Source organism: Nomascus leucogenys, chromosome 6 (assembly GCF_006542625.1).
Source record: "Nomascus leucogenys isolate Asia chromosome 6, Asia_NLE_v1, whole genome shotgun sequence".
NCBI classification, from domain to species: domain Eukaryota; kingdom Metazoa; phylum Chordata; class Mammalia; order Primates; family Hylobatidae; genus Nomascus; species Nomascus leucogenys.
This window is the reverse complement of record NC_044386.1, coordinates 114,959,548-114,986,615: the sequence shown is the minus strand read 5'-3', so window position 1 is coordinate 114,986,615 and position 27,068 is coordinate 114,959,548. Positions and strand designations below refer to the sequence as shown.

The 27,068-nt window shown below is 41.3% G+C and overlaps 1 long non-coding RNA gene across 1 annotated transcript in view; it reads left to right on the top strand.

Annotated features, from left to right (window-relative positions):
- The window catches only part of LOC100589380, a 60,859-nt gene that overhangs the window by 23,617 nt on the left and 10,174 nt on the right, over positions 1–27,068 (top strand). The window contains exons 2-5 of the long non-coding RNA XR_004030610.1: positions 13,194–13,348; positions 15,250–15,341; positions 18,557–18,690; positions 21,009–21,157. This is a non-coding gene — a long non-coding RNA (uncharacterized LOC100589380). The remainder of the gene's footprint in view (positions 1–13,193; positions 13,349–15,249; positions 15,342–18,556; positions 18,691–21,008; positions 21,158–27,068) is intronic.

Here is a 27,068-nt window from a genome sequence, read left to right as displayed (position 1 = left end):
AACCTGCAGATCCCAGGCTGGGACTTGGAAGCAGCTAAAACAGAGTGGGCATTAAAAAAAAAAAATAAAGTCTGCTACAGGGCATAAAACCATGCTTTGCATCCAACCTTATTATGTGAGGGGGAAGAATTCCCCATAGATGACCTTCAGAACATTTATTTATCAAAATTTAAAGGAGCATCTTGGAACCAATGACCTTTAAATATAGAAAATTTAAGATAGGTAAAACAAAGGCACAAAGATGCTCATCTTTTGAAAGTTGCTGGTACATCCGAGTTGAATCACATTTGTTATGGGTGTTATCATGTATCCCACATATATTGTCATGCGAATATGATGATTGCTATATTAAACCTTTCACAGTGATTTCCAGCGTGTTATCTCATGTGATTATTTGCAAGGTCTTTTTGGCCCCTCAGATATCCTCAAATCATATCTTCTAAGTAATCAGCTTAGAAGCTCTGGTTGCAGCAAACACCAGGATTTAATCCTTCCTCCTTGGAGTCACGGCCCTCACAGCTGTAAACAATGAAGCCTGTTGCTAATCATCGGAAGTGCCGTCATTTGACAAGCAAAGCCTTGGTTTGAATCCCTGCTTTGTGCCACACTAAGTGTGTATCTTGGGCATGTGGCCGTTAAGCCCCATTTTTCTCATCTATATATCCTAAGGTTAAGACAGGAACTTCACAGTAATGCTGTGAGGATAACATCAGCAAGCACTTAGCACACCATACATGCACCAGCGAGCGAATGCCTGCAACTGTTGCGGCGTGTGCTACTTAGTAGGCACTCAGTAAAAGCTTCTTTCCTCTTTTTCATCTTTTCTTCCCCACCATCTCCTAATAATGCTTATGCGAGCCTATGAATATTAAGAAAAATACTCTCTTTAAAAAAACTTAACTATTATTCCATGAATAACAAATGACTATGCATTTAACAGAACACATTTAAAGCTATACTCACCCTTTGATTATTGGTATAGAACAGGTAAGAATGATCTAATCGAAAGAAAAATGGAAAAATAAAGAGTAAACAAAGAACCAAATTAGACATTCAGTCAAGTATGACTATTTCCAGTGGAGATTTTAGCTGAGTTTAGGATCCTGCCTCTCTGGCTGTTAAGGTACAGTGGTTAAGAGTGACCGTTAAGAAGTTGAATGCCTAATTCATTCAGAGTTCCCACAGATTTTCTTTCTCAATGTGGGAAAGACCAAAAATCAGGTGCAATTCTGTTAATGCTATAAAACTAGTATGTTTAATGATAATGAAATTAGAAAAAGGAAACTATCTTTTTCCTTAATAAATTTAGCTTTCTTGTCATTTCTTCATTTAAAAAAAGTAGTTCACAATATGAGGACCCTAGTTTGAAGTCAAATTAATCATGTGTTAAAACATGACATCACTCATACCACTCATTCTGAAAACAGTGGTCTAGGTTATATTTAAAAAATAATGTGTTCTTGAATATGAAAAAATACAATAATTTGAAAAGTATAAGTAATTCAACACAAAATTATGCATTTCTCTTTACATATTTTCCTATATAAAAATATTGCCTCCTCATTGTTAAGTAAACTCCCATTGGCACGTGTAACTCCCATAGAGCTCAGATAGGAGACGCAATATTGTGTTTTTTAGAAGAAAGTAACTGAAGTTTAGTAAATTGAAAAGAGCACATGCATTTGTGTGTGTGTGTGTGTGTGTGTGTGTGTATTGCTGGGGAGTTGACTTTTTTCAGTTTACAAAACAACCTCCAGTTTGAAGTTGCACTTAGAAAATGTTAGAAGTTAAAAAAAAAAATTAAACAGGATTTGGACAATATTCGGGGACTTTGAAGAGTGTGTGCGTGAGAATTTGATAGTGATGATGGCAATGTCGCCACTTCCATTTGTATAATAAAATCAGCACAAATAAAACAAGGCTTATCTAAGTGTAAGTTGAGGTGGTCAATCAAACTCTTAATGGAACATAAAATTGATATACATATATTCAAATATACACAATAAACTTGTTAAATTCTTTTTGTCTTATTAAAGATAAAAAAAAAATACCAAAATTCAAATATGCCTTCTGCCTTCAAACGTCACTTGTTTTTATGTAGGGTTGATGATACTGACCTCTCAGGTTCTGGGCTAGTTTTGTAGTCAGTGAATCTTGTCAAACAGAAATTCGTTTTTAAAAAAAGGTGTTCTCCCTCCTCATCTACATTTTGCCTCAGTTTTAGTGATCCCTTCACCCTCCCATGCCTGTCAGATCATAGCATCATATCAGCCTGCATAAAATTGATTTAGGACGGTAAGCATTTCCTCCAAAATTAAATTCTCCATGAAAACGTAACAGCACCACCCAACATCAAAAAAGCGTCATGGGAAAAGTGCCAGAAGTTGAGCTGAAATGAAGGCTGAATGCTTTATATCAGGGAGAAGGGGAAAAGGGTCAGACAGAAAGAGAAGCGAAAGGAAAAGCAGGGCAGGAGGAGAGGCATGAAGGAGAGGAGGGACCTAAATTAGAACAAGAGGCGATGTTTATTAATAACCTTACTGACCCACAGGCCCCTGACACAAAATACATTAAGTATTCTTGGGACACACTGGTCTGTCACTCACAGGAGGAGCAAATAAAATGGTGTTGGAAGCTGCAAGCTTTCTGAGAACAGATAAAAAAGAAAAGAAAAAAAAAAGCCAGAACAAGGTGAAGGCATAGACTCACAAGCTCAAGAGGCCTCGAGGTCCGGGTTCACTTTCTCCTGTAGCATCTTCTCCAGGTAGAGTCCACCTGACGCCTGCACATTTCTGGCAAAGTAGGACTGAAACAAACACAAGAAAATATTGGTGTTTAGTTGCAAAGAGGTACAGTGGTTAAGAGTGACCATTCATGGCCATTGTAAGACATTTGGAAATTAGAGGAAAGCATGAAGAAGTAAATAAAAATTGCCTCTGATCTCACCACTTAAATATAATCATTGTGAACACTTTGATAGACATTTTCTAATTTTTTTCCTCTACTTTTTTTGCACACATATATTTGTGTGTTTGGAACTATAGTGCAGGCCCTGCTGTAGTGTACTATTTTGCAAACTGCTTTTCCCATTTGATAAGTCATAGTAAATATTTGTTCATTTTGTTAAAACTATTCCAAAACATAATTTCTTTCTTTCTTTCTTCTTCTTCTTCTTTTTTTTTTTTTTCTTGAGACAGGGTCTCACTCTGTCACCCAGGCTGGAGTGCAGTGGTGCGATCTGGGTTCACTACAGTGTCGACCTCCCAGGCTCAAGCGATCTTCCCACTTCAGCTCCCCTAAGTAGCTGGGACTACAGGCCTGCACCACCACACCTAGCTAATTTTGTTTGTTTGTTTGTTTTGTAGAGATGGGGTTTTGCCATGTTGCCTGGGCTGGTCTCGAACTCCTGAGCTCTAGAGATCCACCCACCTCAGCATCCCAAAGTGCTAGGTTTACAGGTGTGAGCCACTGTGCCCAGCCTCCACAACATGATTTCTCTGCCAGCATTGCATTTCCTTATCTGTGGAGGCTGTAACTCATTCATTCCTCTAACCTCCAGTTAGATATTGATACCATTTGTAACTTTTTGCCCTTATAAAATCTTCCTGTGTATCTTCATTTCCTCTGGATAAATTGTTATATGTGAAAATCATGGATCAAAGCCTTCTTTCTGTTTTGTTGTTTTACTTTTGGCTACATTTTGTAGAGTTGCCCTCCAAAGTTGCCGATTTGTATTCTCACTCAGGGTGCACGCGAACAAACAAAGATTTCAGGAACCATAATTAACTCTTTCCCCCCAAAAGATAAGAAACATAGCATCCCATTGTGCTTCGTATTATGTTGATTATTTGTGATGCTAACTTTCTTTACATTTCTTGACTCTGTCTGGTTTTGTGTGCAGGTCATTTTGCATGCTTTTTAAAATATTTGTTTATTTAACATTTGCCCTGTAGTTCCAAGGAAATTTTCATTAATTTTCTATTACATTATAAAAGTTCTTTACATATTAAGTTTATCAACTCTCTCACTATCATATATTGCAAACATTTTCTCCATTTTGTCATTTGGTTTTTAATTGTTAATGGATATGTTGATGAATTTAAGTACATAAATATTTTCCTTTATTCTTCCTTCTGCTTTATGTTTTAAAAGGCTTTGCCTATCCCAGAGTAAAATCAGTATTAACCTATATTTTCTACTAGTGCTTTTGTGGCTCCTTTTATTTATAAAAACATTTAAATATGTTATTTATCTGGAATTTTTTTTGGTCATTAAAATTTCTTTTCCTTATTGATCTAAATGTATGCTATTGGGCCTGTTTCTGTGTTTTCATGTTTATTTTATTATCTTTTTGTCTCCATCATTTTTGCCAAAATTCTGTTTTTATTATTGTAATTCAAGAATATGGTTTTATATCTAGTAAAGTAAGCGCTCCCTCTTTAAGATTGGTATTCTGGATGATGCTTTCTTATTTGCTATTCCATAAGAATGCATCCAGTTTCAAGTTTAAATGTTAGAAAATACAATTTAAGGCAAGCACGGTGGCTTACACCTATAATCCCAGCTCTTTGGAAGACTGAGGTGGGAGGATCAATTGAGACTAGGAGTTTAAGGCTGCAGGAGCCATGATACAGCCGCTGCACTTCAGCCTGGGCAACAGAGAGAGATTCTGATTAAAAAAAAAAAGAGAGAGAGAGAGTACAATTTATAGATTAATGTGTGTGGATTAGAGGTCTTTTTTTTTTTTTTTTGAGACAGAGTCTTGCTCAGGCTGGAGTGCAGTGGTGCGATCTTGGCTCACTGCAAGCTCCGCCTCCCAGGTTCACGCCATTCTCCTGCCTCAGCCTCTCCGAGTAGCTGGGACTACAGGCGCCCGCCACCGCGCCCGGCTAATTTTTTGTATTTTTAGTAGAGACAGGGTTTCACCGTGGTCTTGATCTCCTGACCTCGTGATCTGCCCGCCTCGGCCTCTCAAAGTGCTGGGATTACAGGTGTGAGCCACCGTGCCCGGCCTAGAGGTCTTTTTAAAACCAGGTTTTCTCAGGTAGAAATAAACCATGCCTTCTCATCAATCTTTTCATATGAACTTCTATAAAGTTGTAGTTCCATCAGGTAGTTTCTCAATAAAATCTCACATTTATTCAGTGCTATTGTGCATGCAGTTTTGCTACTCAATTTCATGACTTCGCTGAGCAACATTATTTTTTCAGCATTTTAAGCATTTTTATTTCATATTTGCCACTTTACTGGTTTCTTATTCAAATAATTTGTCAATTTGATTCTCTTGAATCATCGAGGTAGATCACATTATTATCTGCAAATAATGATCATTCTGTTCCTTTCCCAAAATTATGTAATTTCTTTATTTTTCCTGTCTTATTGCAAAGGATTAGAACTTCCAAATTATTTAAAAAGATTCTTCATTAGGAAGGCTTTCAATATTTCACTGCTAGGAATACACTGTATTTTTGATAAGCTCTGGCTCTTAGATGTGTTTTTGGATTCAACTTTCAATCTCCATTCCTGAACCTTCTCTACCATAGTCCCAATGTATGGCTCCCCGTCCTCCCTGCTCAGTGCTGAATACGTCTTACCCTTTTTGTATACAAGAATGTTCTATCTCTGTACACACAGCCTCATTACTTATCTACTGATGCTTCTTTTTGAGTCATAACACCCATGGTTCACAGCAGGAGCACTCTCCTTCAATTCTTGGACCAAAACCATAAAAATTGGAATCACCCTTGATTTATTTAGTAAATCATAAAAAACTACCTCGCTATTTTCTGCCACCTTAAAAGTTAGTGTCTTGCATAAGAGTTTTTATTTTTCCATTTTAAGAAATGCTAAACTTTTTTCTCACATAGAAGTGGTCATTTCATTTTAATTATGCTGGATTTCTGCCAGGGAAAAGTAAAACTAACCTGGGATTTTGCATGTGCCGTGCAAAAAGAATTGGTTCCATGGGTTAGACTGGTTAGAACAATATGTGAAAATAGACTGAGGGGAAAAATAGCAATGTTTAGCAAGAGTGTTTGGTTACACGTGGAGAGGTGGAATGGTGAACCTCTCCAAGCAGAGGTGGCCTTTGGGATGAGCCACAGCTTAAAAACCGTGAGATCTCAAACACATCTCTGTATCACCCTGAGTTTCCATTTTTTCAACTCTAAATTGAGCATCTTTCCCCTGCTAGGATAATGTAAGAATCATGGACAACTTCTGGAAAGCATCTAGTTGGACACTTGGCACCTAAGCAGGCACTTAAAAGAGAAGCTGTTAGGTTCTGGCCAGATTTGAAGGCAGGAACATGGTCCATGTTTAGATAACAAATGGAAAGACTTTACTATGAATTTCTACATAGAACTAACCCCAAACATGCTCAAGAAGTTTAGGATTTAGTCAACAGGCATTACTGTACTGGGGGTGCCATTAAAGGGCTCCCCAGCCTCTGCCCAAGGTAGTGGAAACCCTGTCTTCTCTCCTCTATTAGGGTTGGCCTTTGCCTTGACTGCTGAGTTTATTGGATCCTACTTCCTGTCCCACCCTGATGGAGCATGAACTGTGAATGTTTAGATTCTATCTTCCTCTGAGGGAGACCAGAAGGGCTCCTAATTTTGGTAAAACAGTAAATTTAGTCATTACAGCCATGTGCCTGGTATCATTTAAGAACCTCCTTGTCAGCACCCCTTAATTTTTCCAATTTGTTAGCCTGGAAAGCACCCCTATTAGTATCAAACTTAAGTCTTAATGAGGTAAAATAAGAATTTACCCCTATCATTCCCAAAATGAAGATAGAGATCTGTATCTTTTTAAACATAATGGGAGGTATCTGTGTTATTGTTTAAAATCAATTATCCTTTATTCCATGCTTTTTTTTTCTATTGTTTATTTTATCTGTCCTGCTTTCCCAGAGGGGCAGAATTAAGGCCCCCATTTGGTTTTTATTATTGTAATCAGTTAATAGCTGTTCTATAAGGCTTTACTTATTGTGTTAATTTTCTGTAGTTATATCCAGAGGCCGCTTACTGGAAGATCACATTTAAAAAAAAATGGCAGATCTAACTCCTTCTTTAATGGGTCCAGTTTCCATCTATAGTTTCAGCTGAAATTATCGAACACGATTCAATTACAAGATCATTGAAAAAATATATAAACTGTAGCTAGTATTTTAAGTGTATCTGTGGCGAGTGCAAACATTACATTAGTATGAAGACAGTCCAAACACATCATAGTATCTCTGTTGACCACAGCTTATGATACTACTTCCTCGGATCTGCCCTGAATCTGTCTGAGGTATGAGTGCATGCTATTGCCAGGCACACTGCCAATCATTGTAGTTCCATCGCATAGGTGCCTAAACTCTGGGTCCCATGGACCATCGTCCTATTGCTCCTGGAGATTTTAATGTGAATGTGTCTTATGTAGATGTTGGCATTTAAAGAACTAGTTCTCAAGTTAAAATGGAGCTTCAAAGCAGACCAAAGGGAGAAACAAACTTACCTGAAAGATGACAAAGGACATATGTATAATAAATGTGATAGAATGGGCCCCATGATAGATGCATTCTGAATTAGATGAATGTATTCAAGTGAAAAGAGCTGCACTGGGGGGTCAGCACTGTGAGTTCTAGGCCTACCTCTAACATGAACTCACTCTTAAGACCTCTGGGGGCCTCAGTGTTCTCTTGTAAAATGAGGAGGAGTTGAGATGAAAGTTCTGTTTCCTCTCCACATTCACACTCTGGGTGATGTTCGGCCAGGAGTGATTCTGTTAAGCAGTTCAGCGAGGAAGAGTCATTAGCAGGTCAGGATTGGATCAGAATTAGAATGCTTCTGGTTTCCATTGGTTGAGAATCCTCCTGAAGATGGGCAAGAGAGGACTAGACCATGAAGTCACAGGAGCTGGCTGCGTGACTCTGGGCAAGTCACCTCATTTCTCCCAGTCTTTTCTCCTTTACTTATCACATAAAGGATTTGGAGGAAAATGGGCAAAGTAGCTTCTTTTTGTTTTTTGTTTTTTGTTTTTTTTTTGTTTGAGACGAGTCTCACTCTGTCACTCAGGCTGGAATGCAATGGTGCCATCTCAGCTCACTGCAACCCCCGCCTCCCGGGTTCAAGCCTCAGCCTCCCGAGTAGCTGGGATTACAGGGGCCTGCCACCACACCCGACTAATTTTTGTATTTTTAGTAGAGATGGGGTTTCACCATCTTGGCCAGGCTGGTCTTGAACTCCTGACCTCATGATCCACCCACCTTGGCCTCCTAAAGTGCTTAGATTACAAGCGTGAGCCACTGCGCTCAGCCCCAAAGTAGCTTCTAATTAAGAAAGTCAATGACCTTATGAGAATGGTCATCCCTGTAAAGCAAATAAAAAGGTTCCAATGCTTTACAATATCCAGTGTCCAGAGCAGGTAGAGCACATTACCTATGATTTAATGCTCGCTGGGAAGAACTTCGCGGGGATGGGCTGATAAGAAGAGGAAGGAAAGGGGAACTGTACACTCAAGTTTGACTGGGACTTTCATGCAACGAAGAAATGAGGTCTCCTGTAATAGCCTCTTATTAAGGTAGAGAATGTATCAAATGCTGTGTTTAAATCAATTCAATGCCGAGTTCTTAGCACAGTGCACCAGCTGTTTTGGCTGTTTCCATATCCTGCCCACAGTGGTGATATGTGAGAGCTTTTCCTTCAGGCAATGCCATCAGAGAAGGAAATAAATGGCAACAACATACTGAAAACAAGAGAGAAAAAGTTCGTATACGTTTCAACGGAGGCACGTTTAAGGCATTTAAAAAGGGAGTCTGAGAAATAATGACAAAGTTCAAACAGAATCTTAACTTTGATCTGATTTTCTTCTGTAAAGCAATTTGGCACATAATTTTTCAAGTGCTAAAGCACAAATTCTAATAGCCGGACCTCAATGCCTTCATTTGCATCTTGGGACTTCTATTCCCCCCAAAAAAGTTTAAAAAATTATTAAGGTGATTTTTCAGAGACATTAAAGCATAAAGCATTTGCCGGTCAACTCTCATAAAAACTACAGCAGCATAGAATAGCTGAGATTAAAAGTTAGATTTAAATCATGCGAGGGCTCAGTTAATATCAGCGCCTAATTAAGAAATCTATAAAGTTGATTTGATGGAGAAAAATTCTATCAAGGTGTGATTGGAATTTTCCCTTCCAATTGCTGTTGGGGATTTTAAGAGGAATATATCCTACATGGACTTTGGTATTCATAGGACTAGCTCTCAAATTAAAATGATACTTTAAAGCAGAGAATAGGGACAAACTAATTTACCTAAAGGGTAATAAAGGAGGTTCTTAACTAAAAATAAACGTGATGGATTGGGACTCAATATTAGACTGCATTTCTCCTTAGTTTTTTAACCCCAAATCTTTCATAGTTCATATATGTAAATAATAGACTGTCATCCCCTTGAGGGCTAATGGATATTATTCTTTTTGTGTGTTCCCAGTACTCCACTCATGGTTCTTAGCACATAATAGATTTCCACTAAATGTTTGCATAGTAGAAGAATTGAAATACTTTGATCATTTTTATTTATTGTATTTTATTTATGTTTTTTTTTTTGAGACAGAGTCAAGCTCTGTCGCCCAGGCTGGAGTGCAGTGGCGCAATCTCGGCTCACTGCAAGCTCCGCCTCCCCGGTTCTCGCCATTCTCCTGCCTCAGTCTCCCGAGTAGCTGGGACTACAGGTGCCCGCCACCACGCCCGGCTAATTTTTTGTATTTTTAGTAGAGACGGGGTTTCACTGTGGTCTCGATCTCCTGACCTCGTGATCCACCCGCCTCGGCCTCCCAAAGTGCTGGGATTACAAGCGAGCCACCGCGCCCGGCCACTTTGATCATTTTTAAAAAGGTTCTTGCAGAGCATGATGCTGTTTTGGGCCTATCTTCCTTTCAATAACTTGATTGATTGGCCAGTTGTGCGCCAACTAGGGAGCATTGCACAGGCAGCCTGCAGGCTGAATTGGGCCAGTGTTTATCCACTCTTTAAAATCAAGAAGCTTCAACTTTGCATAACAATATGAATTTCTGAATTCTGAAGTTGTGGCACTGTTTGGTCAACAGCTGTGCATAGTGACTATCAGGAATAGCAGCCCCCGTTAGGCGGGGCTCCTTCACAGGTTGCCATTATTAATAAATGTGATAGATTGCCCCCTGCACCTCCCAACAACCCCCCCCCCACCCCACCACCACCACCACCATGTTAGGTTGCATTCTGAATTAGATTTAGATGGACGCACTGAATTCCATTGCATATGACTCCAGGCTGACTTCACGTTATTTCTTTTTTTCTTTTTTTTTTTTTTGAGACAGTGTCTCACTCTGTCGCTCAGGGTAGAGTGCAGTGGTGAGATCATAGCCCCCTGCAGATTCTATCTCCTGAGGCTCAAGCAATCCTTCCACCTCAGCCTCCCATGTAACTGGGACTAGCAACACCATCCCCATCTAATATTTGTATCTGTTGTAGAGACAGGGTTTTGCCATGTCTCTACATGCAGGGGCGTGAGCTCACTGCAACCTCCACCTCCCGGGTTCAAGCGATTCTCATTCCTCAACCTCCCGAGTAGCTGGGATTACAGGTGCCCACCATCACATCCACCTAACTTTTGTATTTTTAGTAGATACAGGGTCTCACCACGTTGGCCAAGCTTGTCTCCAACTCTTGACCTCAAGTGATCTACCTGTCTTGGCCTCCCAAAGTGCTGGGATTACAGGGGTGAGCCACCATGCCCAGCCTAGTATGCCTTTCTGTGGCTGTTGGCTTTGAACAAGTTAAAGATCTAAGTGTGAGCTTAATTGTTTTCTCCAGCTTCACAAAAAGAGAAGACTCTAAGTGCTAGGCTTCGAGTGAATCTGTAGTGTGCACATTTCTACAACCTCAGTGTGGCTCCCATGGGAATTGAGCTGAATCTAAGCACTAAATAACCCTGATGATACCAAGTAGGGGCTCATCAGGGAGCTGCTGAAGATTTTGTCAGAACATATTAAAATCCAAGACATTCACAGAATCAAAAAAGGTCCATCAGTCCATCTGTCTATACATTCCCTTCTGATAGTAAATTTGTCCAGGGACTTTTCAAAATCACATCACCTATCCCTACCCCTTCCTTTGTGAATAAAAATGTGGCAAGAATGGAGAGCAAATCAGAATAATGCACGTTGGTGAAAGTCCTATAGTTGAAATCATTATTGCTTAAGACACCATTGCTTTAATCAGCCCTATCATAAATCAATGCTTTTCACAAGTAAAGGTTTAAAATAAAATGCTGTTAAACAAATTGGGCCTCTTAAAAGGCATGATGCAATTGGGAAGCTACTGAAAATGGATAAAAAAGTGCTTTCTGAATGGATTCACTGCTTCCAGCATTTTGTCTTCCACTTAATTTAAAAAAATATATTACCTGGTCCTTTCTTAGAAATTACATATTGGAGGTCTATAATGGCCAAGCCTTTAACCCATTAAAAAAATTTACTCCCAGGAACAGTTAATATTTGACGTTTAATTGCTTTTTCTTGTTGCAGAGGAAGATGGTTTTTTTCTTCTTTTCTTGATTGACTTTTCAAAAATCACCTTGTGAGCTATAAAGATGGAGATGATTTTCAAAAACTGAAGTACACATCTGTGTGTATGCACGCACACATGTGTTCATGTATAAATAAAATCTCCCATGTACCAGAAGCTGGCGCTTCCCTCACCATAACTCTGCAAGGCAGGTGTGACTATCTCCATGTACTGAATTAGGTGGCAGAGGTCTAGAGAGGTGAAGTGATTGCCTGGCGTCACTCAGGTAGTAAGTGGAGCAGTGGGTGGCTTGACTACAGAGCCAAGGAAAAAGGTCCTGCCAGTGGTCCCCATCTTGGAGGGCAAATCCTCTCAACCTCTTTAACCAGCATCAGATTCAGGAATATAGCAGATAATCCACAACACCAGCAAAAGTCAAAAGAGCCCAACTCTCATCTTTTCTAAGCATTTTAATGTGAGTCCTTCATGGTAACTAAAGTAGGAGAAGCTGTTGAATCAGCCCTATAAATCATGTCCACCTGGGAGAGAGTTCTCATCCGGTGATTTGTGTGAATAAGCAGGGAGGCTTTGGGAGGCTGAGGCGGGTGGATCACGAGGTCAAGAAATCGCGACCATCCTGGCCAACATGGTGAAACCCCGTCTCTACTAAAAATACAAAAAATTAGCCAGGCATGGTGGTGGTGCGTGCCTGTAGTCCCAGCTACTCGGGAAGCTGAGGCAGAATTGCCTGCACCCAAGAGGTGGAGGTTGCAGTGAGCCGAGATCATGCCACTGAACTCCAGCCTGGGCAACAGAGGGAGACTCCATCTCAAAAAAACAAAACAAAAAACAAAAAAAAAAAACAAAAAAAAAACCAGGGAGTTCACAGTTTTCTTATTAGAACAGTGCTCATACAGACATCAAATGAATTTTGGGGCCTCTTCAGGAACTGTTTTAAAAGAAAGAGGGGGCCAGCCAGACATCAGTGTGGAGAAGGTGAGGAAAAGGCTCCATTTGGTTGTCTAGCATTAGAATATTTCCAAGTCAACACTGTCAATCTCCCCACTCTGACATGCAGTAAATCCAGTACCCATAACTAAAGTGTTATCTTGCTTTCGTTTTCTTTTTCTTTTCTTCTTCTTCTTTTTTTTTTTTTTTTAGGTGGAGTCTTGCTCTGTCATCCAGGCTGGAGTGTAGTGGTGCGATCTCGGCTCATTGCAACCTCCGCCTCCCCAGTTAAAGCAATTCTCCTGCCTCATCCTCCCAAGTAGCTGGGATTACAGGCACCCGCCACCACGCCTGGCTAATTTTTTGTATTTTTAGTAGAGACGGGGTTTCACCATGTTGGCTGGGCTGATCTTGAACTCCTGACCTCGTGATCTGCCTGCCCTGGCCTCCCAAAGTGCTGGGATTACAGGCATGAGCCATCATGCCCGGGCTCTTGCTTTCTTTTCTTTTGTTCCTTCTCTTCCCACAAAACCAGGTATTATTTAAGTCTCTTGAAAAGCTGCACAAACCAACTGTTCCTCCCAGATTATCCCTTTCAGAGCTCAGGTGATAAGCCACCTTGGGTTACACCTCCCATGACTTGTGGTCAGATGCGGGCTGTGTCATTCTGCATTATCCTACCTTACGAGAAAATATTTGTATATTGGCCTCACCAGGTCCCAGTTCCTCTGGGAATCGTCCTGTATGCAACGTCTTCACAAGGGTGGCAGGCAGTTGAATCTCTGGCCTTCGTGGGACCACTGGACATCTGGCAGAGAACCAGGAAACCACGGTTCCCTTCTGTGAGTCCACTCAGCCGGAAAACTACAAGGTGTGTGACTGTAGGATGAGGCTTTTTGAAAGATGAAGTACGACCCTTTGAGAAAGTGTTTGGACAGAAACTGGCTGATGTCGAACGGAAGTTTGAACATTCACAGATTTCTTTTCCTAGATATAGAAGAAACACAAAAGCTTACATGTACACATTAAAAAAATTTTTTTAATTATCTTTTCTTTCTTGCCTTCCTTTTTTTCCCTGCTTTTTTCTTTCTTTTTTTGGTCTTTTTCTTTTATTCCTGGTTAATAGTAATTCCCATTTTTAACCAAGGAGTGGTAAAACTGACACTGTCATATTGCTATGATAGGATATACTAGCAAAACCCTTTTGGAAATTCATTCACAGTGTGCATCAAGGGCCCATAAAAATGTATGAGAACTATGTGATAATAAGGAAACAGGATATGCGCTCTTAATGCTTATAAATACATAGGCAAAATATACATAGTCATACCAATGGGTAATGTTTATTGTCCACTTCATATATGACAAGCACAATGCCACATGTTTTATAGGCATTGTCTCATTTATTTTGTACACAGACATTGTGTGGTAGATATTATTATATCTCCATTTTACAGATTAAAAAAGAGAGGCCTGGGGAGACTAATTGGTTTATTTGGAGTCTAGTGTGAGATTTCAACCCATCCTAATTGATTACAGAGCTTACACTATTAATTTATAATACCTTATCATTCCTCATAATATGTGGTTATAAGAAAAAAAAAAAAACATTAACAACCAAAAAAAGAAAAACCAACACCAACAAACAAAAATCAGATAAGCTCTTCTCTTATAATAACCACATGAAAAAATACTAGGAAAGCTTAGACTGAGAAAACGGCCAACCCTAAAAAAGCTTATCTGCAACCAGTTAATAAAATGACAGGTAGCCTTCAACACTTACATGTTTTAAGGCTTTTTTTCCTCTGGATGGGAATTAGACCCTATATGAATGATTTTTGACCAAAATAATCTAATTGATACTATTCTGCTAATTTAAGGAAAGTTCAAGGGAACAAGTCTTACACGAAGTTGCAAAGGACTTTGAAAGGACTTTGTCCAGACTTAGGTGAGAATTTTCTTTTGGACTGGGACCTAGATTAGTGTTTCTTAACTTTCTTAACTTACACCGTGTGAGAACAAAGCTGAAGATATTAATGGAATCTACGGTTTCTCTTTCTCTCTCCAGAAAAACACATATATTAACATTATTCAACATTTTGCTGTATATATTTTATCGTTTTTTTTTCAGGAAACTTTGATAATTTTAGGTTTATTGCTGGTTTAAGAGTTAAACTAACATTTCCCTTTCTGTTTTGGCTTCCAGAATGTTCTTTATACCTCAGAGAAAGGACTTTCCTTTCCCTAATAATTTTTTTTTTTTTTTTTTTTTTTTTTTTTTTTTTTTTTTGGAGACAGAGTCTCACTCTGTCACCCAGGCTGGAGTGTAGTGGCACAATCTTGGCTCACTGCAACTTCTGCCTCCCAGGATCAAGCCATTCTCCTTCCTCAGCCTCCCGAGTATCTGGGACTACAGGCGCACACCATCATGCCCAGCTAATTTTTGTATTTTTAGTAGAGATGGAGATTTCACTATGCTGGCCCGGCTGCTCATCGTGAATTCCTGACCTCAAGTGGTCCACCTGCCTGGGCCTCCCAAAGTGCTGGGATTCCAGGCATGAGCCACCGCACCTGGCCTGTATCTCTAATAATTTAAATACTGATACAGTTTTTTCTGAGTGTTGTCTACACCTGGAAAACTGAGGTTGGTAAAGTAAGCAAGTATAATGTATAATTTAGTTTCAATGTTTTCATTAATATGATACCATACCATTGTGAACACTCGTATTTGGTTGCGTAGCTAACAACTACCTTTTGGATTTTTCATGTTAGAATGAAAAAAATGCATGGCATACATCACCAAGAATCAAAGGTTGTGCCTGGCAGTGTAATTGACTCTGTAATAAAGAGAGAAGCTTCGCTAGGTGAGTGGACAGCATCATGAGAGGCTTTGTTCACATCTGCAGAAATGCATTTTCGTTAAACACCTGTGTTAAGCACATGCGCATAAGGCACAGTGATAGATGGAAGTAAAACACGGGTAGATGATGTCCTTGTATGAGATTCTACAAAGACTCCGATGTGCTGAGGTTTGGAAGTTGCTCAGGCAGCCTCCTGGCGCTATTGGCTGTGCTGCTAATAAGATTACAGGCAGGGCATGATTTCATTCCATGTAATATTTTCGTCATTAGGAAGAGTGAAGTTATTTTTACCCGTCAATTTCTGTTTTCTGAAATTGAAAAATTCTCAGGTATGAATCCCAAAAGACTTTACATGCAACCTCCATCTCCTATTCAGGACCGTTCAAGGAGAAGACAGAAACACCATGTTTAGAGGTCATTGGTCCATCTACTCTAGAAACTTCCCCTTGGCAGTGGTCCCTGCCTATGTTACAGAAGAAGGCAAAAATATGAGCCATCGTGCATCTGGCCAGTTCTGCAATGCTCCATCCCAGGGGGAAATTCCTTCCTCACTCCAGCTGGTGAACAGCTATGCCCTGGAGCCCAGGACGGACATGCCTTGTAACTTTTTAACTTAGTTAGTGTAATTGCCAATATTATTCCTATTCATATAAATGTCTAATCCTTTCTTGAATCTTGCTAGACTATTTGCCTCAATAATATCCTGCGGCACTGAATTCCACAGGTAGATTATACGCTGCTTTAAAAAGTATTTCCTTTTCTTGGGTTTAAATTTGTTGCTTTTTAATGTCACAGAATAGCCTTTGTTCTTGCATTAAGTGGCACAGGATAGAAGCATTTCAAATTGACCCTTATTTCTTCCAAGCAGTTTCTTCACTAATATTAAAACCCTATTTTCTTCATATATTTTCTATTTTGGCATATATAATCTTGATTTAATGAAATGATTTATGTAAGTAGTCTCACACTATTTTGTGAAGATAGTAGACACTGGTAAAAAGCTTTCCTTGGTATTCAATGTCATTTATTGGACAAATATTTACTGAGCATCTATTATGTGCAGGAACTGTTCTAATTTTGGAGAGTCAGCTTCAAATAAGACTGGGTCATTTTTCTGAAGGACCTACTTTTCTAGAGAAGGAGATAAGCAGTAATACAGTGAATAAATCTATGAACCTCATGGTTTCAGATGGTGTTAAGTATTATGGGAAGATTGAAAGAGTGGCTGGAGCCGATTTGCATTGCACAGTCAGGGAGTGGCTCTCTGAAAAGGTGACAGTTGCCATCAGCTGTCAAGGAGCGCCCTATGTGAAATCTCCATGAAGGTGAACTCCAGCTCCACAACAATGCCCAGTAGTTGTTGAGGTTCAATCATTATTTGTTGAGTGCATGAATGAATTAAGGTGGAGAAGGAAAGCCTTAGTTACTAAAATCCCCAGGAATTTACTGAGCAGATTTGGGAGGATCACTTCTTGAATCCCCACGTTCTGTAACTCCCAACACTGTGGGAATAAACAAAGCGGGGGCTGTAGTTAGTTGGACTGGGTTTCAAGACCTGACCGTGGTCCCCAGCTTACCAGCTGTGTGGCCTTGGGCAAGTTACCTAATTGCTCTCATCCAAACAACCCTCCTTTATAAAAATGAGAGTAAACTTCCTTCCTTCATGGGAGTTGGAGGTTTGAAGGCAAAGTTAACATGAAAGTTCTTTTTAAACTGCCAAATGGTGTAGAGGTGTGGTTATTCTTGAGGGAACCAGCTGTTCCCAGTGTCAGGCTCTGCTCTTTCATTCTTTCCTCTCTCCCTTCCTCATGTTCTGCTTCCTTCCATTCCCTACTTTATCCCTGCCCCTTCCTAAAGCCCACCAGGGCATCCATGGGACTTCGCTTTCTGTCCCAGAGGTGGCTTAAGCAGGGTGGACTTACCTTTCTGAAATTCTTATCTACGTCTTAGGAACTTTTACAATGGAGCTGTTGTGTATTGATGCAGTGGACTGGATGTGGCTTTTGAATAGTGATTGTTTGCTTTTATTTTGTTTACTGCTTAATCTTCTGGGGTCAAGTTATCCAAACTTCTATGTATAAAGACAGTCCTTGCCTGAATTTCCGAGGGAATCTTGCCCCAGAAACCAAGCCTTTGGTTGCACCGGGCTGCCTGGCTGCCTTCAGCTTCCCTCTGTGTTCCAGCCTGACTGGCATATGCATACACTGCTTCCTCATGTTGCCTCTTGTTATTGTTTTTAATTGTCCCTTAATGTACGTTTTTTTTTTTTTTTTTCAGTTTAGGCAATTTGAAATACAGCATGTGCAGCTCTGCATAATAATGTATTATAGGAAACATTTCAAGGAATAAATTATTAGAATTGTTTATATGCATGGTTCAAATTTACTGGCAAATTGCTTAGGCCTCAGTTTTATGGTGTAGCTGCCAGCCAGGCTCCTTCAGGGTAAAACTCTGAAATAGGAGAAGCTGCCCAGCGCTGTCCCTTCCCAGCACTTCCTCTCCTTATTCCTGCCCTTTCAACACCTCCCTCCTTTCCTGCCCCCAAATAACTCTGTGGAGCTGCCAGACCTTTTGCACCTTAATGTGAAGACATTTCGTGGGTCTTCCCCGGACCCACCCCCAGCAAAGGTGAGGTGCACAAAGGAATAAATCTCCAATGGTATAATTTTAGACACTGTGGCAACTGGGAAGGGCAGCTATTTTTGGCCATGGGGCTTTCTCCTTGACCTGAGATGATATTCCCTGGCCTGCTGCTAGTGCACCCAGCCAACCCTGCACGCGGTCCTTTTTGCAACGTGTTTGCCATTCCTGGGGGCTGGCTTCTTCCTCTTTCTGCCAAGCAGCTCTGTGCTCATGCACGATGCTGTATGTTTGAGCAAGGGTGTGAACCAGTTCACGCGTGCCCACCTAGGCTTGCCCCAGGGTGACACAGTCAGGCAGTGGTCAGGGCACCTCTGAGGGGCAACGCAGATGGAACAGACGTCCTTTCACATTGGGGGTGGGGGAAGATTTCCAGTCCAGTTTCTGGGTCTCCCTCAGCCTCCATACTTTATCAGCTGCTCAGAGACCATTCTATGAGTCACTCGCCCTCTGGGTGAGGCGAGCCAGGCAGCTTCCAGGCCACAGGGTTCGTGCATTCCCGCCCACACTGCTTCATTTGAAGCTGCATCCTCACAGAGATTCTTCTGACCACCCGGCTTGCTATCTTCCCACTCAAGCTCCCGATGCAGCTGCTGTCTGCAGACCCCCTGGACTGCCTGGGGAAGTGAGTCGGAGCTCCTGCAGCAGAGGGGTGGAACAGCTACACGAAGAGCCGAAGGTGGCCAAAAATAACAGCGCTTTCCAGATGAGGGTAATGTTATAGCCAAGATCATCACTGGGGTAGGGTGTCTTGTTCTTTGTTTTACAACCTAAAAAGTACACAGAAGACTCAAAGATCATTCAGGAAGGAGGAATAAAGTCAGTACAGAACAGAGAAATGGGAGCAGTTAAAAACAAAGGAATTGAGTTTCTTTATGCCAAAAGAGAGAAAATAGAGGCCTTTTATAGATATAGAGAGAGCCCTGGCTATCTGGATGGAAGTTCTGTTTTCTCCAGCTTCCATGGCCACAAAAAAGGGGGAGAATTCTGAATTTGCAGAGAGAGAGAGAAAAAAATAGTGAGAGAGAGACAGAGGATATAAGGAGAGACTGACCAAGGAACAAAATAGCAAGGAGTTAGACAAAAGGGGAGAAAAAGATCAAGAGACAATGTTACCTTCTCTTATCTGCTATTGGATGACATTTAATAGAAACTTACTGAGAACCAACGATATCTAATCCAGTTATCTATTTCTGCATGACAGATCACCCTGAAATTTATTAACTTAAAACCACAACAATCAAGTTATGATGATCTGTCATTGTTTTGAGCGTTGACTGGGATCAGCTGGGTGGTTCCCACACAGTTTTTCTTGAGGGTAAGGATGAGGTCTGGCGGTGGCCAAGGCTGGAGTCATCACTGAGGTTGCCTCACTCTCATGTCTGCTGGTTGATGCTGGCCATGGCTGCGACCTCAGCTGGGGCTGTCAACTGGAACCCCTGCATGGGGTCACTCCATGTAATCCAAACTTCCTCACAGCATCTCATCCTTGCACTTCTTACATGGCCACTCAGGACTCCAAAGATGAGTGTCCCAAGAGAGTAAGGTTGAGGCTGAATGATCCTTTTTTTTTTTTTTTTTTTTTCCTTGAGATGGAGTCTCACTCTGTCGCCCAGACTGGAGTGCAGTGGCGTGATCTCAGCTTACTGCAACCTCCACCTCCCAGGTTCAAGCGATTCTCTTGCCTCAGCCTCCAGAGTAGCTGGGATTACAGGCGCCCGCCACCATGCCTGGCTAACTTTTGTATTTTTAGTAGAGATGGGGTTTCAACATGTTGCCCAGGCTGGTCTCGAACTCCTGACCTCAAGTGATCTGCCCGCCTTGGCCTCCCAAAGTGCTGTCATTACAGGTGTGAGACACTGCACCCGGCCCAAATTATCCTTTTTGACCTACCAAGTCACCTTTTCTATTGTCCACCAATCGCTAAGGTCAGCTCAGATTCAAGGGCAGGGCATTTAGATACCTCCTCTGGATGTGGGGAGTGTTAAAGAACTCGTGGACATGTTTTAAAACTGCTAAAGCATCCAATCATGGTGTCAGCTACTCCCAGCCCCTCGATCTCCAGGAGCTTCCAATCTCCAATCTCGTTGGAGCTATCGAAGTCAATTAAGTATTCTGTGAAAAGTAATAAAATAAATACCCATTCACCAGGTGAGTGAGGTGATAGAAGAACGTGTACAAAGTGGGATACAAGATGAACACTCGCATTCGTATAGGTCACAGGCAGAGTGTACTTCGGAAGGCCTGTGGCCACTGATCATTTGGAGAGCGTTGAAGGCAAATAGGACAGCAGTGGCTGAGGTTCCCTCACTCTGGAGTGGGGGTGCTTCCTCGCCTTATTCAAACTCCTATGTCTGTGCTCGATGATTTATTTATCCTCCTCTGCCCCGCCTTGGTATGACCAACTGTACTTTATTTCAATTACATCATTCTGCAATGGTCCAAAAACCTTGGCTTTTTTGTTCTTCTGCTGTGACTTTATCCTTTCTGTGCATGAAAAAGATTCGGGCCAGGCGCGGTGGCTCACGCCTGTAATCCCAGTATTTTGGGAGGCTGAGTCCGGCGAATCACAAGGTCAGGAGATTCGAGACCATCCTGGCTAACACGGTGAAATCCCGTTGCTACTAAAAATACAAAAAATTAGCTGGGTGTGGTCATGGGCACCTGTAATCCCAGCTCGTCGGGAGGCTGAGGCAGGAGAATCACTTGAACCCAGGAGGCAGAGGTTGCAGTGAGCTGAGACCGCGCCACTGCACTCCAGCCTGGTGACAGAGCAATAAATTAAAAAAAAAAAAAGAAAAGAAAAAGATTCGCCTCCCCGTCTCCTTCCCTACATACTTGCTACTCCATAGCCATTTTTCAGACCAGTGAACTTCTCTCTGCCCTTGTCTCATTCCTCAGTCAACTGCTTGAAATATACCTATTCATCTTGTTTTCCTTCTTTATGGCCACTGTCTCTTGCCTCCTCAAATCCTATCTTATATTCCACGTGACTCACGCCCTTCTCTGCTCTGACTTGTCTTATCCCAGGAGCCAGTTGTCCAGCACAGTGTCATGGGCCCTGGTGCCACAATGCCTGGCATCTCCACCAGATACAGCTTTGAGATCTTCATGATGAAGCTTGCTCCAATCCAAGGGCTGTCAGGTAGGGTTGCTGTTCAGCTGCTAACCTTTCTTTGGTAAGTATTTACTATATTCCATCATCACTGAAATTACTTTTAATCTTGATTTGGACCTTCAGTCTCCTAATAGCACCCACTTGGGACATTCTTTGTTTCTGTTTTATTTTGTTTTGAGACGGAGTCTTGCTCTGTTGCCCCAAATGGAGTGCAGTGGTGCAATCTTGGCTTATTGCAACCTCTGTCTCCCAGGTTCCAGTGATTCTTGTGCCTCAGCCTCCTGAGTAGACGGGATTACAGGTTTGTGCCATGACACCCAGCTAATTTTTGTATTTTTAGTAGAAAAATTTTGTATTTTTCTACTAAATTTTTCTACAAAAAATTCTTGTATTATTCTACTAAATTCTAAAAATTTTGTATTTTTTTCTACTAAAAATATAAACATTTTTAGTAGAAAAATATAAACATTTATATTTTTTTTTGGTGCAATCTCAGCTCACTGCAACCTCTGCCTCCTGGGTTCAAGCAATTCTCCTGCCTCTTTTGTATTTTTAGTAGAGATGAGGTTTCACCACATTGGTCAGGCTGGTCTCAGACTCCTACCCTCGGGTGACCTGACCGCCTTTTAAAAAAAATATAAACATTTTTAGTCATGTTGGCCAAACTGGTCTCAAACTCCTGGCCTCAAGCGGATGCCTACCTTGGCCTCGCAACATGCTGGGATTACAGGCATGAGCCACTGTGCCTGGCCAGGGGACATTCATTTTTAATCTCCATGTAGGTTGGGTCTCTTTTATCCTCTTAGTGTAAAGTGATGTATGTCCACTTTAGAAAATTTAGAATACACAGACAAGCAAAAATAAGAAAACAAACACTGTAGACAGAAACATGGTTAACAACTTGATGTGGGCCTTTCTCATCTTTTTTCTTTCTAACTATGGTTTTTATATCCAAAAAAGTAGCCTTACCACTTAGATGGTCAATGCTTTCATCTGAGCTACTTCCTATTTTACTGAACCAGTTCTACAGAACTCTATTCCCTGGCCCCAGGTGATTGGAACAGGCGTGGACATCTGGCCCAGCTGGGCTAGTCCCTGCTCTTTCCCTGGGATTAAATTAGATTGTATGCAGGACTGGTGCTATAATAGCACATCGGCATATGCATTAGTCTATTCTCATGCTGCTAATAAAGACATACCCAAGACTGGGTAATCTGTCAAGGAAAGAGGTTTAATGGACTCACAGTTCCGTATGGCTGGGGAGGCCTCACAATTATGGCAGAAGGTAAAGGGGAAGCAAAGGCATGTCTTACATGGCAGCAGGCAAGAGAGTTTGTGCAGGGGAAGTCCCCTTTATAAAACCTTCAGAACTCATGAGACTTATTCACTACCAGGAGAACAGTATGGGGGAGACCGCCCCTATGATTCAATTATCTCCACCTGGCCCCTCCTTTGACACATGGGGATTATTACAATTCAAGGTGAGATTTGGGTTGGGACACAGCCAAGCCATATCAACACGGGATTAGAATTTGTACCTTGAAAGCTAAAGCTTTAGTGGAGAAGGTGGTTGGCAAGAGATGAGTAGAGGAGACAGTGAGAAGCACAGGAAGAGATGGCGGAGTTCTAGGGGCAGAGACTCCTTGTATCCTGGCACTGATCCCTGCAGCAAATTTTGTGGAATTGCCTTGCATCCTTACCTAATATTCATCTTTAATGGAGCAATGTCTATGGGATTCTGATATTTTCATCTAACAATGCTTGTGCAGAATGACAGGCACAGGCTTTGTTCACTGAAAAATACATCATCTTTTTTTTCTGAGTCATCATATGTCCTCCTAGATTATAATTTTCATGGCTGCACAGTGACTATTGTGGATGTCTCAATATTTATGGGAGAAGTGCAATTTGTGGGAGAAGCTTGAGCTCTGGTGTTAAAGAGTACTGAGTTCAAATGCCCTGCCCTGAACACTTGTTGGCTATGTGATTTGGGCAAATTATTTAAACACCCTATGCCTCACTCAGTTCCCTCCTCTGTAAGATAGGCACAACAATAAGGTTAAATGATGTAATGATTCTTAAAGCTCATAGCACATTTTCTGTCATATAAGTGAGGGTTCAGTAGACTTCACCTCCCATTATTTATAATCATGAAACCAGTACTCTGTGACTACTCCTGTAACAACCCTCCTATTTTCCTCATCCTCCTCCGCCTTCTTCCTCCTCCTCTCCTCCTCCTCCTCCTTCTTCTTCTTCTTCATGGAGTTTTGCTCTTGTTGCCTAGGATGGAGTGCAATGGTGCAATCTCAGCTCACTGCAACCTCTGCCTCCTGGGTTCAAGCAATTCTCCTGCCTCTTTTGTATTTTTAGTAGAGATGAGGTTTCACCACATTGGTCAGGCTGGTCTCAAACTCCTACCCTCGGGTGACCCGACCACTTCAGCCTTCCAAAGTGCTGGGATTACGAGCATGAGACACCATACCCGGCCTCTATTTTCAACATTATAAACAGAACGGCAGTGAACATCCTTACAGTCAAATATTTGCACATGATTATTCTTTGAGAAAAATGCCAAGAAGTTGCATTATTGGATCAAAGATTATGGGCATAAAATTTTTTTTAAAACATGCACTAGGAGCCAGGTGTGGTGGCTCATGCCTGTAATCCCCGCACTTTGGGAGGCTGAGGCAGGCGGATCACAAGGTCAGGAGTTTGAGACCAGCCTAGCCAAGATGGTGAAACCCCATCTCTACTAAAAATACAAAAATTAGCCAGGTGTGGTGGCAGGTGCCTGTAATTCCAGCTACTCGGGAGGCTGAGGCAGGAGAATCACTGGAACTCGGGAGGCGGAGGTTGCAGTGAGCCAAGATCATACTACTGCACTCCAGACTGGGCGACAGAGCAAGACTCCATCTCAAAAACAAAACAAAACAAAACAAACAAACAAAAAAAAAACATACACTAGGATGGCTGTCTCTGAATCTTCAGTGTTATCCACCACCCTAGCCTTAACAATTTTCTTCTTGGCCTCACATTTAGAGAAAACATGTTTCTTTCTGGGTCCAGGATGTGGTCTGTGTTCACTTTCCAACAAAATTAAAACGTCACATCTGACATTTGAGTTGGGACTCTTTGGGGTAAAGTTAATTAATTCATTTAGCTATTCACCTACATGTCAGGTATAGATTAAGTTTATATATAGCCCAGATTTATGGATTAGGTTTATATTTTGAGAGCTGGCTGGAGTGTTGCTAATGATGGAGTGGACTTTGCAGCCATCATAGGAAGAGTTCCAGATGGTCCTAAGGAAGTCAAATGTAGACTAAGGCTTACAGTATCTGTAAAATCTTTCCTTTCTAGAAACAAGAACATTTGGAATATCTTTATCTTTTGATGTGCCTGGAATGACCTGCCATCGACAGACCCTTCCCTGGCTTCAAGGCTCTGGAAAATATCAATGTGAAATTTAGTGAGAGGCTTCTTTGAGCCACCCACTGTGCTAGGCACCTTGGGAAGACAAAGGTAACCCTAAATGATCCTTATCCTCAAGGGCATAGTTTGTTAGGGAAGTAGGTGTGCAAACAATTAGAGGGCAAAATTAAATGTGCCAGATTGGTGGTGTGCACCTGCAAGGAAATCCCAGAATAAGGCATTCCATGAGCCAAGGTCTGCATGCAGTTAGCCACTTGGTCCCCAGGGGGTTTTAGTTGTTCTAAAGTTATAGTATTTGATTTCTTTTTAGTTACCAAAAATGAACACTGTAGATTTTAGGTAAAAATACAGATTTCTGTCTTACCTTGAAAAAATGAAAGAATTGACAATAATTAGCCCCTATTCCACCATGGTAACAGTGAGGCATGGCTGATCTTTTAGCCAGGGAATGAAATGAGTTCTCCTGCTGGGCATAGTAGTTCATACCTGTAATCCCAACACTTTGGGAGGCCAAGGTGGGTGGATCACTTGAGGTTAGGATTTCGAAACCAGCCTGGCCAACATAGTGAAACCCTGTCTCTACTTAAAATACAAAAATTAGTCAGGCATGGTGGCAGGTGCCTACAATCCCAGCTACTCAGGAGGCCGAGGCAGGAGAATCCCTTGAACCCGGGAAGCAGAAGAGGAAGTGGTTGCAGTGAGCCAAGATTGTGCCACTGCACTCCAGCCTGGGTGACAGAATGAGACTCTGTCTCAAACAAACAAACAAACAAACTAGATTGGATGACTGATCAGATAACAGCTAAAAGAGTTTCCAACAGTGCCCCAACTCCATGCTGGTGCTGTGGAAAGCACATGGTGTGCAGCAGCTCATGAAATCCTGACTCCAAGCATATAATACATGTGCTATTACAGAGGCGAAAAAGCAGATCTAGGGAGATCGGTTAAGTGACTTCTCCAAGGTCACAACCAATGAACATCAAAGCAGGAAGTGAACCCCAAGCTTCATTACAGAGCTTGCAATCTAATCATTGGGGCACCCCACTTCCCAGCTGGATTAGTGCTTCTGAACAACTACCCTGGTAGCAAAGTCAGGGTTGCATGGAGTGTGAGTGTGGGGACACTGAGAGAGCAAAGCTGCTGAGCTATTGGAGACCGCTGCATTGGCCAGAGAGCAGGAGGGCCTTCACCAAGGTGGCCTAGTGCCGTGAAGAGGAGGGGGTGGATGGGGGAGATGTTGACCAGGATACAGGACGGACCAGTGGGACCCTCCTTCATGGAACCTGCTGGCCATCGCATCGCCTTTTCTTTTCCTTCTTGGAATTCTCGGAGCACTCTGGGCATCTTTCCTAGGGCTTGCTTGTGCCATGTCCCCATCCAGCTGTGTGCATCTTATCACATCTAGTATGTTTTGAGTTCCTTAAGGGCAGGAGGAATTATGCTTTATTTGCCTTAATATATTTTTTTATTTTTTACATTGCTGAGCATAGTGCTTTGGTAAATGAATGAATTCCAAAATTATCTTATTCAGATCATTCCTCCTTATGTCTGCATTTTATAAGTTAGTGGCAAGTTAAATACTTTTTCTTTTAAAATATGAAAATAATTTCCTTACGCAATCTACTTTAAACTACATTAAAATATGAGGGAAAGTAAGACTGGGAAGTTGTTTAAAAACAGCAAACCCTTTAAGAGTCAATGTCACATTTATTGCTATAAAATATTTTTCTCTCTCTGTTAGACATCTGGTTCCCATTACGTACAGTACTGGGTGCTTGAGTTCACCAGCCATTTTGCATACCAAGCAGTGTGCAGGCAAAATCCCCACCGACATCCACCAGCATGCATTTGCACCAGGTAATTCTTTACATTTACAGACAACCCTTCTATCACCAACTTAATTCTTACCAATACATTTTTGAAGTTACTTTGCTCATAGGTATCTTAAGACCAAATTGCCTACATCTGAGAAGTGAAGAACTTCAAAACCCTGGAGTCTTTTCTTTATGTCATTGTACAATCCAACTATCTATAATCTGGCATTGAAGTCAATGAAACATCTAAATCTTAAGTCTATATTTCCTAGTAACATTGACCCAGAAATGAGAAACACAATATGGAATGTTTGCTAATGAGTCATGAATTTCATTATAATTGCTTCCACATTCAGGATAGCTCCCTTAAAACCATCTAATCTTGACATATCCTGCAACAATCCCATGTGTTGTAAATGATTTTGTTTTATTTCTTAGGTTACTGCTAAGGGCTTATTTTCTGGTTCATTTCATTTTCTTAAAGAAAACCACACACACGTGTGCATGTGCACACACACATTCAGACATACACTCCTCACCTCAATTTCTATTTTTTGAAATAAAATAATTATGAAATAAAAAGGAGCCGTCATCATTTGGTTTGAAAATAAAAATAAACACAGTTAGGGAAAAAGTTGAAATACAGTCCATTTTACAGCTCTAATTCAGGCCTCTGAGAATTAAAGCCAGAATTAAGCAATGCCTAGGCAAGCAGTAGTCTGTATC